Below are 12,708 nucleotides of genomic sequence, written 5' to 3' on the forward strand. Positions count from 1 at the left end.
AGGCTGAATTGCAGTACAGAGTTTTAGTTCATTATTATCATAGTGGGAAGCATGATGTCATGCAGACAAGGCACTGGAGCTTAGAGCTCCAGCCGGATCAGCAGGCAGCAGAAATAAAGTGAGACAGTGGGGCTGGCTTGAGCATGTGGAACCTCACCCCAGAGACACACTTCCTCCAAGAAAAAATGTCATACTTCCTACTTCAATAAGGCCACACCTCATAGTCATGCTACTCCGCATGATGGACTTTTTTATTGAAATTATCACACATTGAGCACCCTCTGATGCCACCCAAAGAACAAACCACACCCAGAAGATGTTTAATCTGGTTACTACTGACTATCACTCCATTGTGCCCACAATGGGCTACTGCTCACCTGTCTTATTGATCTAACCTGTCCATAGATTTCATCTGCTTGGAGTTTCTCTAGATGTTAACAAAGTGGCTTGTCTGGTTTTGTGGACTCAGGAGTGGACTCAGGAGCCTTGAAGGCAGTTTTCCACCTTGCCTATATTCTCTGATCACCCCCCACAGGCCAGCTGAGCAGACATGGAGCTACACCTGGGGCATCCTTCTCCAAAAGACTTGAAGAACCATTGCCATTTCTGTCCTGCAACTTCCTTCCCTTCCTCAAGGCTGTGCCTAACTCCAAGGAATCCTCTCTCAGAGCTCACATCCACCTTATTACTGTCTTTCATATTTTGTCCTCGATTCTCTTCCACGTGAACAGAATCGTCTTAACTTCCGCCAGTGTATAACTTTCTTTTCTGTTTGTAGATAAAGTGTGATCAAGAAGAGCAAAGGCAACTTTTGGAGTTTATTTTGGCTTGCACTTCCGATGAGATGAGAGTCCATTGTGTCAGGGGAGAGGCCTGGCAACCATGGTCCGACACAGTGACAGAAAGCAAGAGGCAGAGAGGCCATATCTTCAATGAGAAGTGTGTAGCAGGGGCTGAACTGAAAGTGGAGCGAGGCCTTAGACTCTTAACACTGCTCCCAAGTGACATTCTTTCTCCAGCAGGGAAGAACCTTGCTATAACCTCTCTCCAAAGTGCCATGCCCAAAGACCGTGAGCCTGTGAGGGACATTCTTCCTTCTATGCCCCGCTGCTAGGATACAGTGATTTCTGTGTATGTTTGCGGTTTTATTTCTTTTTGTGAATTATGGAGCATGTTGGTTCTTTTCTCTTGAAATGTTGAAATTACCTTCAATGTCTTACCCTATAGCCCTTAAGCATCTAGGTTTACCAGAAGTGGGATTCTGTTTTTATTACTGTTTAATTTTTAAGATAAATTCTAAGACACTGCACCCAGTTGATCAAACTCAAACTCACAGTTAAACAAAAACACACCCAAAAAAAACTTGATCCACTTTGTCAGCATATTTTCTGGATGATCGCCCCCATCATGCCTCCTTTATAAGCTAACATCTTGTGGGTGCCAGGTTTGTTTTTATGAGGTCTGTTTGGTTTATTCATTTTGAAAACCAGAAAAACCTTACAAGTGTCGACATGGACACAGTGAATGGATCCCTCCTCCCTGTGGAATGCTTAGTCTCCATTTGGCCATTATTCAAATGTTGCATCAAACATGTTTTCCATTACAGTAGCTTCATAGTCATAGCTGTGTATCTGGTAAAGTAATCACAATCAATACTGATGTCTTCTCAGGCTTCCCGAGTCACCCGACAGCAATTACTTACAGAAAACCTCGGTCTTCCCCTCTCTGCCCTCCTCCTTCTTCCCTGTTTTCCCTTCTCCATGAATATTCTTTACCCTCTCTGTCATCTCTTGTCTTCTTCCTCTCCTTCCATTCCTTCTCCCCTTCTCCTCTGACCTCCTGCCTTCCTTCCCCTTTCTTCTTCCCCCTTTTTCTCCTCCCTGTCTCTCCCACCTCTTCACTTTTTCCTTGTCACCCTCCCTTGCATTCTCTCTGTCTCACTATCTCTCTCTTTCTCTCCTTTCTTCTTTCCCTCTCCTCTAAATTGTCCTGTAAAAAAGTGTCAATCACACCTTGTCTAAGAATTTAATACCCGAAATGTAAAAGGAACAACAGGAAACCCTGTTCAAAACAGGCCAATGATGACATGGGGATATATACAGAGGAGTGGAATTGTTATTTTAAAAAGGAAGCCAACAGGAAAAACAAGTCTAGCATGACAAACCATTTATAGAATTAGAAATTAAATTCACAGTTTAGTATTACCTTATACTTATTAGAAATGTTGTTATCAAAAAGTTAAAAGGTCTGGGTACAGTAGTTCATGCCTGTAAACTAAATACGCAGAATGGTGAGGCAGGAGTATTTCTATAAGTTTGAAGCACTTTTGAGCTACACTGTGAATTCTAGAACACTCTGAGCTACAAAAGTTAGACAATGTCTCAAAAAGATTAAAAAGGAGGAAGAACTGTATTAAGAGAAGGAGGAGAGAGGGAAAGAAAGAAAGAAAGAAAGAAAGAAAGAAAGAAAGAAAGAAAGAAAGACGGAAAGAAGGAAGGAAGGAAGGAAGAAAGGAAAACATTAGCTAGAATGTGTAGCAAAAGAAACTGTTAACTGTTATACTATTTGGGGTATTAAATTTTTTAAACTTGTTTTGTTCTACTTGGTTGATTTCTCAAAAACAAGTTTAAATATTGATGAGAAAAGACAGATTGATTTTGTTTCTAAGAATAATTGGGACAATTTCCCCTGTTTATACTAGTCTAATTCACATTCTCTATGTTGTTTACTTTTAAATGATTCCAAATTTTCATAAAAACCTGTTTGAAAACTCCTCACACAGGTAGAGCACTTAGTTGGAAAGATGCACATGTTATATTAAGGTGTGGGGGGAGTGAAGAGTTTCCACGATGCTTTAGAACACTTAAATGTTAGAACCTGGGTTATTCTGATATTGCTATATATTGGCTTCAAGATTTCTTTAATTCCTTCACTCTGAAGTATATGAGATAAGTGTAACCAGCTATCTCAGCACTCAGTCTATGCCAAGCCTTCTTCTTTTCCCACCTCGAACCATCCTAGTTTCAATTCTACCTGGCAGTTGAGAGGGCAGGATGCCAGTTCCTTACTGCATCATTCTAATCCAAGATAGTGGTCCCTAGGTATATGTGTTGGCTAGTATTCATTCTCAACATGAGAATTTAGGAAACATGCATGAGTGTGTCTGTTAGGACATTTCTGGTAAAACATAAGATGGGAAGACCTACACCATACCCTAGGCTGGGATTCTCGAAGGAGGAATGAGTGGAATACCAGTATTCTCTCTCTGCTTTCTAATCACAAGTAGCAGGCAACAAACTACCTCAAGCTCATGTTGTCTGGCTTTCTCCATCATGATAGACTGTGCCTTCAAACTGTAAGCCAAGGTAACCCCTTTCTTCTATAACTTGTCTTTGCCAGGTATTTTGTCACAGCAATGAGGAAAATGACCAATAGTATCTTCAGGCTGTTGATTCCAGGCCACAGATACAGAGATGTGAGAAGGTTCAAGTCTCCACAACGGTGTAGCATTTGCATAAACTCTACTTACCCTCCTGTCTATATAATAATCTCCAGATTGCATATACTTCCTAACACAATGCAACTGCTGTTTTAATAACTGTATTTTATTGTGTAGGAAATGATGACAAGAAAATATATATGTAATTTTATTTCAAAAATTTTTGATTTATGTTTGGTTGAATTCAGGGATAGAATGTGCATGGATTGAGAAAACTAGCTGTATTTCTATTTTTATATTCATTTACCTTGCTTCAAAAATGGCAGAGATGACATGCACTCATGATCACACTTACATCTTTTTAGAAATTTATTAAATTCTAGAAGACTCATTTTGTGATTTTTGGTTTTTAATTTTCAAAGCTTGTTTCCACGTGTTTGCAAACAGAGCAATAAAGCATACCAAATGAGCAGCCGCATTTTAATTGCCAATATTTTAATATAAATATAAATAATACTAATATATTCCATATTCAGATAGAACGTTATTTAAGGTATGAAACATTCTTTTACTCCTAATTTTCTTTAAAGTTTTAAAACTAGGAATTTTATCATCTTTTGGAACATATTTGAAGTTACCTAGTTGTTTTGCTATTTACTTTTATTGGATTTTCCCCTCTTTTGTTGCTAATTGGCCACAAGTGTTTTTAATCCTTAGGAAACACACAGATAGCCAAGCATGCTGAGCCATTACATAGCTTCTAGTGTAACTGAGAATGTGTTTATAGGCAAGAGATATGATTAAAAATGACAAAATAGATATACAGAGGGAATGTGCGGGGATCAAAGGAGGGTGTGATTAACTAGAGCTGAGACTATTGGGGAAAACTCACAGACATGTTATCCTTTATGTTATAGTTTGAAGATGAGAATTCATTTTTCATGCAAATAGTAGGGAAAAATAATGGGCTTTCAGTATATTATAGGGGAAAAAATCTAGAAGTGTGAATTAAAATGTGGAATAGAAAATGGAAATATCCTTTCAGGTTTTTCTTTTTGGTGTATGAAAGAGGATATATAATACAAAATTGCTTTGGGGTCAGGCTAATGAAAGCATTAAAGGATTTTTGTCATCAGCCTATGAGTATGGACACTCAGACTTGTCAAATAATTTTTACTGCAGCATTGGGCTCAAAACTCTATTTTATCAAACGGAATGTGGAGAAAGTGTATGTGATAGACTGGCAAGAAATAAAGTAAGAGACATTGCTGGGAAGGAGATCAATGCATCCCAGACTTAGGCAATATGAGACATGGGGACGAGAAGGAAAATTTCTTTGGGTGGCTGAGTCATACATGCCAACAAGCAGTTAAAAATAAGGGCTAGTAAAATGCAGAAAGGAAGAATTGCTTGAGTTTTCCAGACTGAGAAGTGGGTTTGCAGTGTTCTCCCCTAGTGAAGCAAGCCAAGAGATGAAGGAGCTAAGGAAAGGGCAGCATGGCTACTCCCAATAACAACATGGTGTCTGGGAGCACTGCCCAGAGCTTGTAATTAATGGAGTAGTCCAAATTTTCTTGTCTAGTAAATTTCTAGCTTCGTCAAGTATGCGGCGTTTGTGTTTAGAAATCTCTAGAATTGGCTAAGATTCTGGGCAATCATGATCTACAGCTCTCAAGGTCAATCACGTCACAGATGCTTAAGTACTCTAGTGATGGGATGTGGTCAGAAACTGCCTCGAACACAGGTGGTGAAGTGTAAGGGTGAGGCTCATACAGATACTCTGTGTACAAATGTATTAGGTTGGTTCAGAATGGGAAGAAAACAAATTAGTAATGATCTGGGTGTTCTTCTACCCAGAACTGAAATCTATGTTATTGTGACATGTTTACTTGAATCAGGTGGGGTGGAAGTGTGCACTATTATATAAGTTAAGCTTATAAAGGAAGGATAAGCCCAAGCTTCTTATGTCCACTCAAACATAAAAACACATTAATTGTCTTTGCCTGCATTGGTTACAGCCGAGATCAGTTGTGATTCTCTTGGAGCCATGTGAAGCAATCCTTTCTGGCTGACTGCAGTTCAGTGCAGCACAGGCTTATGTCTTGGGATGGACATTACCAAAGCTTTCTAAGTACTACCTACTCTGGCCATTTAATCAACACTGGGACCATCCTAGAGACAGAGAGCATAGTGAAGTAAAGGGCAAAAATGGTTTCTTGTGGCTGTATTGCTACTGTGAGTTCTAAACCACAACCACCACAACCATCATCCACCACCACCACCAGACACACACACACACACACACACACACATACACACAATGGGCATGCATGTAACATCATATTACAAATATACAAAATTAAAGGAACAAGAATAACAGAAGACACTTCCTTTTGGCAATAATGCTATCCCAGAGACACCAAACATGTAGAAAGCACAAGAATTTGAAGCAGACATTAAATTTTTGTTTTTTATGGACAGTCCATTTGCCCTGTCTAGATAAAGTCCATATAACAAGGCTATTTTCTCAATTTCCCATTTCTGATTTCTTGAGCTGCATGACCACCCTTATACCCCTGAAAACTTTTAACTCACTGCTATTCTTTAGACAGACCCACTTTCCTTCCTTCTCTCCAATACCCCTTCTGAAAAGCTCAATCCCTAATTAAATTGATTAGCCAAGAATGTCCTTATTTTCATTTTATAACTACAGTATAACTGTGTTAAGACATTTTGATACAGAGTAATTTCCCTTGAGTCCTTCAGTGACCTGGAGGAGACACTAGGATGGGAATTAAAACAGTAGGGGCTAAAAACAACAGAAATTTTCAGAAAATTCAAGACCAGGGAGTGGGGAATATGTATTTTAGTTTTGAATATGCAGCTATTTAGGTGGCAGTAGACAAATTCTGACTTCACATCTTTAGATGGCAGACTCTTGGGGCAGGGCTGTGTCACAGACTCATGATATTGGAGTCAGAGTACCAGATAAGATAAATTTCCTTGAAGGTCTTAAAACAAAGCACACTTGGCCTTGTAACATAGAAAGACACTAAGAGTTGGCCTCTGACTGTTGCTGTAGGTGTGTTGTCTAAATACATCTTTCAGTGGGTTCTCAGCACTTTAAAATCCTGATTGGCATGGCTTCATGAAAAAAAAAATGCCCATAACAGAGCAGGCTGTTACCTTAATTATACTGCATTTTGTTTTTATTGCAATGCAGTTCATCTAGTGGAAGTACTTGCCACCATAATCATTTTCAAGATTTTCCAGTATGTATAGTACTCATTTGATGAAGCTCTGCATACTTAATCTCACCTACTCCTTCCCTGACCCAGACAGTAAACTTTACTAAACTTGGCATGCAAGAGTGGAGACACGGAAACCTGGAGAATGCAACAAATTCTCCAGATCTTCTGCTTCTCAAGATTTTGACTACTAGACTATGTGGTCATGGCGACTCTTCAAAATTGGGTTGAAACTTGGGAGATAGAGCTACTTAGAGTGTTTAGAACCTACTTCCATGCTCTCAAGACCATTAAACATTCGTTTGTTCCTTCTTTGTCTTAATGATGAATTTCTCATAACTTCAGCTGCAAGTGAGTTGTTGGTTCCTCTTCAGAGTTGTCTCTGACATCACTTTTGTGCACTCTATCTTACAGTCTCCAAGGACAATGGGCCTCTGTTTGCTATGATTGTGTGAGTGATTCTTATGTGCTTCTTCAAAGTCCCTGTGCATCCATGAGCAAGGTAAAGGCATCAATTCATTATTATGCCCTAGTGTGTAAGCAGTTTCTAGCCCAAGTAAGCACTCAATATATATTGTTGAATGGATGAATGAATAATTAAATCTTACTTGAATAAGTTGACTATTTGTTAGAAAGGCAATAATTTAATAATCCAGTACTGGGAATGGTTTAACTACATTTTCCCTAATAAGCACATTTTCTTATTGTGAAACAGACCATGAATCCAATACCCATGTGTCTGAAACTATTGCATATAAGGAAATGAAGCTACATAAAATTAGCTAAGTCAAGCAGAGGAGAATGTAAAGCCAGTTTCATACACAATGAATTATCGAACTGATCAAAGATGTCAAATATTTTGTTATTTTTCTAAAAACAAAACAAAACAAAAAAAGAAATCCTTTAGCTATAAAAAGACTTATACCAGCATCAACTGGATCAAATTCTCTTCCAGCGTACATTTCGATGTAAGTTTAAACAAATGAATCTCAGCTGGCTCAGAACATAAATGTCAGCTTGTGACACATTTACACATATACAAATTTCCCCAGAGGATGCTAAATCCAATAATGTACTGATGATCTGATGTTTCTATTTTTCTTCAATGCTAATGGTGGGACAGAAAAGCAGACGGGTACTTATTTACAGGCAGGATGTTATGGTGGTTGGAGAGGTGATAAATAATATCTTATCTTGGTCCAATAGTTTCCATATCTTGCTTCATAATTATTTCATTTGTTTGTTTTGAAATGTCTGGCTATTTAGCCGAAATTGTCTTTGAACTTCTTGGAATGTTCCTGCCTTGCTTCCGAGATAGCCTGTTCTTTTGGTAATAGCCACAGAGTAAGAAAGCTACTCAGTGGGGCAACAGAGGAACCCAAGACACATGCTTCTGCGAAGTGAGTTTCTTAACTGGACTTGTGTTTGGCTTGTCTGTGATTTTTTTTATCTAAAGAATTATTAATTATTAATTAAGTTTCTTTTAGGTTTGTGTGTGTGTGTGTGTGTGTGTGTGTGTGTGTGTGTGTGTGTCTATGTCTGTGTATTCTGTGGTATGTCTCTGCATATGTCTAAGTGTGTGTGTATGTGTGTGTGTGTGTGTGTGTGTGTGTGTGTGTGTGTGTTATGTATCTATATCTCTCTGTCTGTGTGTTTCTTGGTTTGTCTCTAGGTCTCTCTCTCTCTCTCTCTCTCTCTCTCTCTCTCTCTCTCTCTCTCTGTGTGTGTGTGTGTGTGTGTGTGTGTGTGTGTGTGTTTCTGTGTGTCTCTCTGTGTCCAATACATGTGTGGAGATCAAATTGCTGAAGGAATTCATTTTCTCCTCTCCCCACATGGGTCCTGGGAACTGAACTCAAGTTTTCAAGCTTGCTGGCAACTGCCTTTACTCACTGAGCCATCTTGCTCACCAAATTTTAATTTTTAAAATTATTTTACTTTTTAATTACATTTGTATGTGTGTGTTTATGAGATGGTATTTGCAAATGAGTATAGATGCCCACAAAGGCAGGTACGAAAAGGGCAGTGGATCCCCTGAAGCCTGCCATATATATTGGGAATGAACTTGGGTCCTGTGCAAGATCAGCACATGTTCTTAACCTCTTAACCTCAAGATACTCCTTCATCACTCACCTATTCTGGCCTTTAAGCCAGGTACATATGTATTGCAGACCTCACAGCGGAAACAGTCTCATGCTATGAAAAGCTTAGCAGGAGTATTTGGATTCTTTATGTGTTGGAGGTAGATACTGGGACATAAAGGGAACAATTGGACCTGGAAGGGGGAGACCAGAGCCTAGGTCCTTGTTTGTAGCAACCTTCGATGTAATCATTGGTAAATCACTTTCCTCCTTTGGGTTTCAATCTTCATTTCTGTAAGTGAGGGAAAGAAACATTGTGCCATTCCCTCAGCAGGATGGCACTTGGGGTACACTAGAGGGTCTTGTATTAATGAGAACCTTTGGGAGGACAGTCAGACTTGGGAGTCCATGCTTTTAATACCTTCACAGGTGAATCTTGGAAATTAAGAAAATGCATATGGAGAACATCCCACTGCACATTGTAAGCTTTGACTTCTATAGCCAAAACCAAATCCCATTGGATATCTCAGGGTAACAATAGAGTCTAACAGAGGGTTATGTGTGTTTGAACCAACTCATGGAATTATGAGCCAATGTATTTATTTGAGGAGGACAAAGATACTATTGCCTTCTTTAATATCTATAAGTGTCATAAAATAGAGATGGGATATAGGACTGCCAGCAGAGAAGATTCATGGAAAACTTGCAAGGTAGGGCTTACTGTATATAACTTCTTATACTGAAAAGGTATCTCTTTTAAATAAATAATTACCATTTATTGCTGCTATCCCCTGACGCTGAACCCCAGAATTGGAACAGTAAACTACTAGATAGGTAATATTAACCATAGGCTTCCAGAGTAAGACTTTTGCTATCGAGAACAAGTAATAGTGCTTTGGAGAAAATGTGTGTGTGTGTGTGTGTGTGTGTGTGTGTTCCTTCTTATCCATTACATTTCTTATTCATTATTTCTTACTTGAGAATACAGTGTATGTATGTAAGCGGTTTTATGGCACTTATGGAAAGTAATACTCACAGCTGCTAGAGAATGCAGTTAGAATTTGTATTGGAAAAGTGACACTTTGCAGATTTGTATTTCTCTTATTTAAGCAACTGATCCATTGATAAGACATTTTTGACATGCTTATTATTAGTTTTGCTTGTTTTCTGACAAGCTTTAAATTTAGAACCATGATAATACTTTTTAATTAAGACTTTTAAGCAGCACATTTAAAACCAAAAAAAAAAAAAAAAAAAAAAAAAAAAAAAAAAAAAAAAAAATTCCAGTATTAAATGCCTTCACATTTCAAAGGAGTATGGGTATATTCAGACTAAGATTTCCAACAGCCAGTGAACATTGGGGAATTTATGTATCTTGGCTTTTTTCATCTTTGTCCTTCCAGATGATAGTTTACTGTAATACAAAAGATAACAGTGTCTGAGTTCTCAGCCCATATGCATAATTTGGTCTTAATTTCTCATCTCTAAATTCTATGTTAGAGAATTTGTGGGCTGTGGGGATCTCTGAAAGATAACTATTTAAAATTTCATTTGGTTACCATGATGTCAGTTTACAAATTGATGATAGTCAGTGTTTGAGATTGGCAGTTCTTCTGGTAATCAAGTCAGGATTAGGACTCCCAGAGAGCGCTCCATGTAACTCTTTCCTTAGGACATACTCATCACTCTATTAAAATATCAAACTAAAGTTTTTGCTGAGCTCTATGCTTCCATGGGCATTTGCTGAGCTACCCTTGCAAGCTCATTGCTCTACTCAATAGTTTGAGACAAAGATCTGTGAGCAGCTTGGAAACTTGGGGCCAAGGACAAGCTTTATTTGAAAGCCTAGAGTTGAAAAGAAAACCTGGTCCATTAAAGCTCACTTTGCAGATCACCAGCCCTGTGACCTCACTGTGGAGGAAAGGATGCTGCTACAGGAAGAAAGCTGGCAACTGAGCAGCGTGGCTCCACACTTTGCTGAAATCAAATAGGCCCTCTTCTCTTTGTTAGATGCCTTATTACCTAAGAAATAAGCCAGCAGGATGCCCATGTCTGTTATTCATCCCTTCTCTCCAGTTCAAAGAGTGTCAGTTCCCATCACTTGTTCAGCCAGAAAAGTTTTGCAATGCAACAATTCATTTTCCCAAGAGAAAGTAGGACTCTCGTATAACTTACAAGAATAAAAAGTAAAATTGCATATATAAGTTAATCTTTGTTTGTGTCAGTATGTGAGTGATTTTGGCGATTGAACCTAAAGTCTTGAATATGCCAAGACAGTGTTCTGTTATTGGGCTATCCGTCCACTCTCAATAGGCTATCTCTAGACTCTCACTGGGCCTTTTATTTCTCCATTCTCAATGGACTAGCTCTCCCCTCTCACTGGGCTAGCTGTCCATCAACACTGGGTTACGACTCTATTCTTTTCAGGTTTTATTTTATGTTTAGTCAAGATCCTACTTAGCTATGAGCCTGGCCTTGAACTCACCCTGGATCTTAGACAGCCCTTGAGATTTCAATCCCTCTCCCTCCGCCTTCAAAGTAGCTGGATTACAAAATTATGACACCAAGCCAAGGTTAAGAAATGGTGTCTATGGATGCACTTTTTGCTTGTCAAGCACAAACCTTTATTTTAATCCTGAATCGGCTACATATTATTTGCCTGTGACTTTATTATTTATATCCTGAGTTTTAATCTAGTAATTTATGAAACAAAGATGATGATAATAACTTGGATTAAATGCAATGACCAGTATGTTTAGGTTTTACGAAGCTATGATTATTCTACCCTGAACAAGAAACAGGCCTCTCTCTCTCCCTCCCTCCCTCCTTCCTTCCTTCCTCCCTCTTTCTCTAGGTTTGGTGACTCTGTATGGGAAGGATCCTGCTCTGGATAGCCTTTCCTTCCGTCTCTGCTCCACATGGCATGCACTCACTGATAAGTAGATATTAGCCCAAAAGCTCAAAATATCCAAGATACAATTCACAGACAGCACGATACTCAAGAAGGAAGACCAAAGTGTGGATGCTTCAGTTCTTAGAAGGGTTAACAAAATACTTATAGGAGAAAATGCCTTTGCTTTTTAATATGTGTATTTCACTTGTTTGTCTGTTTTTAAACTATCTTCTCATCAAAACCTGGAAGGCCTTTGTCCTAAGAATCACAAACAGGCCTAACAGCTGTCTTTAGACTTACTCTTAAAAAGGTAATATCAATCTATTTCAGCATGAATATTTGGTGGTTGCTTTTCTAAGCACATAATTAATGTACACTTATAGAAAAAACAAACAACCAAAAAAACAAAATTAAACAGACAATCAAAACCTAAAAACAATCAAACCACCAGGATTTCACTTTCTCCTTTGCTTTGCAACAAAGATATATGATTTGAAGAAGCCTTGTCCTTAAATGATTAGACAGCTTGTGTGACTAATAAGAATATTCTCCCTAAAGGAATGCAGAACATCTTGCAAACACACGAGCATTCAATTAGAGTTCTAAATTGCAATGTAATTATGTGGGGATTTTTTTCTCTGTTTCTTTTAAGAAAGAGAAGAAGAGAGCTTTTAATCTTTTAGGTGGCCTTGCTTTTGTGACAAAACAAATTTAGAAAATATTCAAGCTTCAGAAGCATGCTTAGTTTTGGACCCAGTCCAATCTCAGGATGGAAGGCAGATTACCTCTGCTCATACCTGGCCTTTTAAGTCATCACATTTTATAATTCAACATGGGGATGAGCTGTTGATGTGGATTACTGCCCTCAGTATAATGAAATTGTCAATATGCTTTGAGATGCACAGCATGTAATCAGACATGGAGGGAAATAGCCCATTCAACCTCTCAAACAAAGCCCTTGCCTTTGAGACCATGACTGTACAAAACATCTGTGAACTCCATTAGAAAGCAGATTTTTTTTTGTCTTAACACTAAACTAAGTGCACTCTT

The sequence above is a fragment of the Micromys minutus genome (assembly GCF_963924665.1).
Source record: "Micromys minutus genome assembly, chromosome: 19".
Taxonomy (NCBI): Eukaryota; Metazoa; Chordata; class Mammalia; order Rodentia; family Muridae; genus Micromys; species Micromys minutus.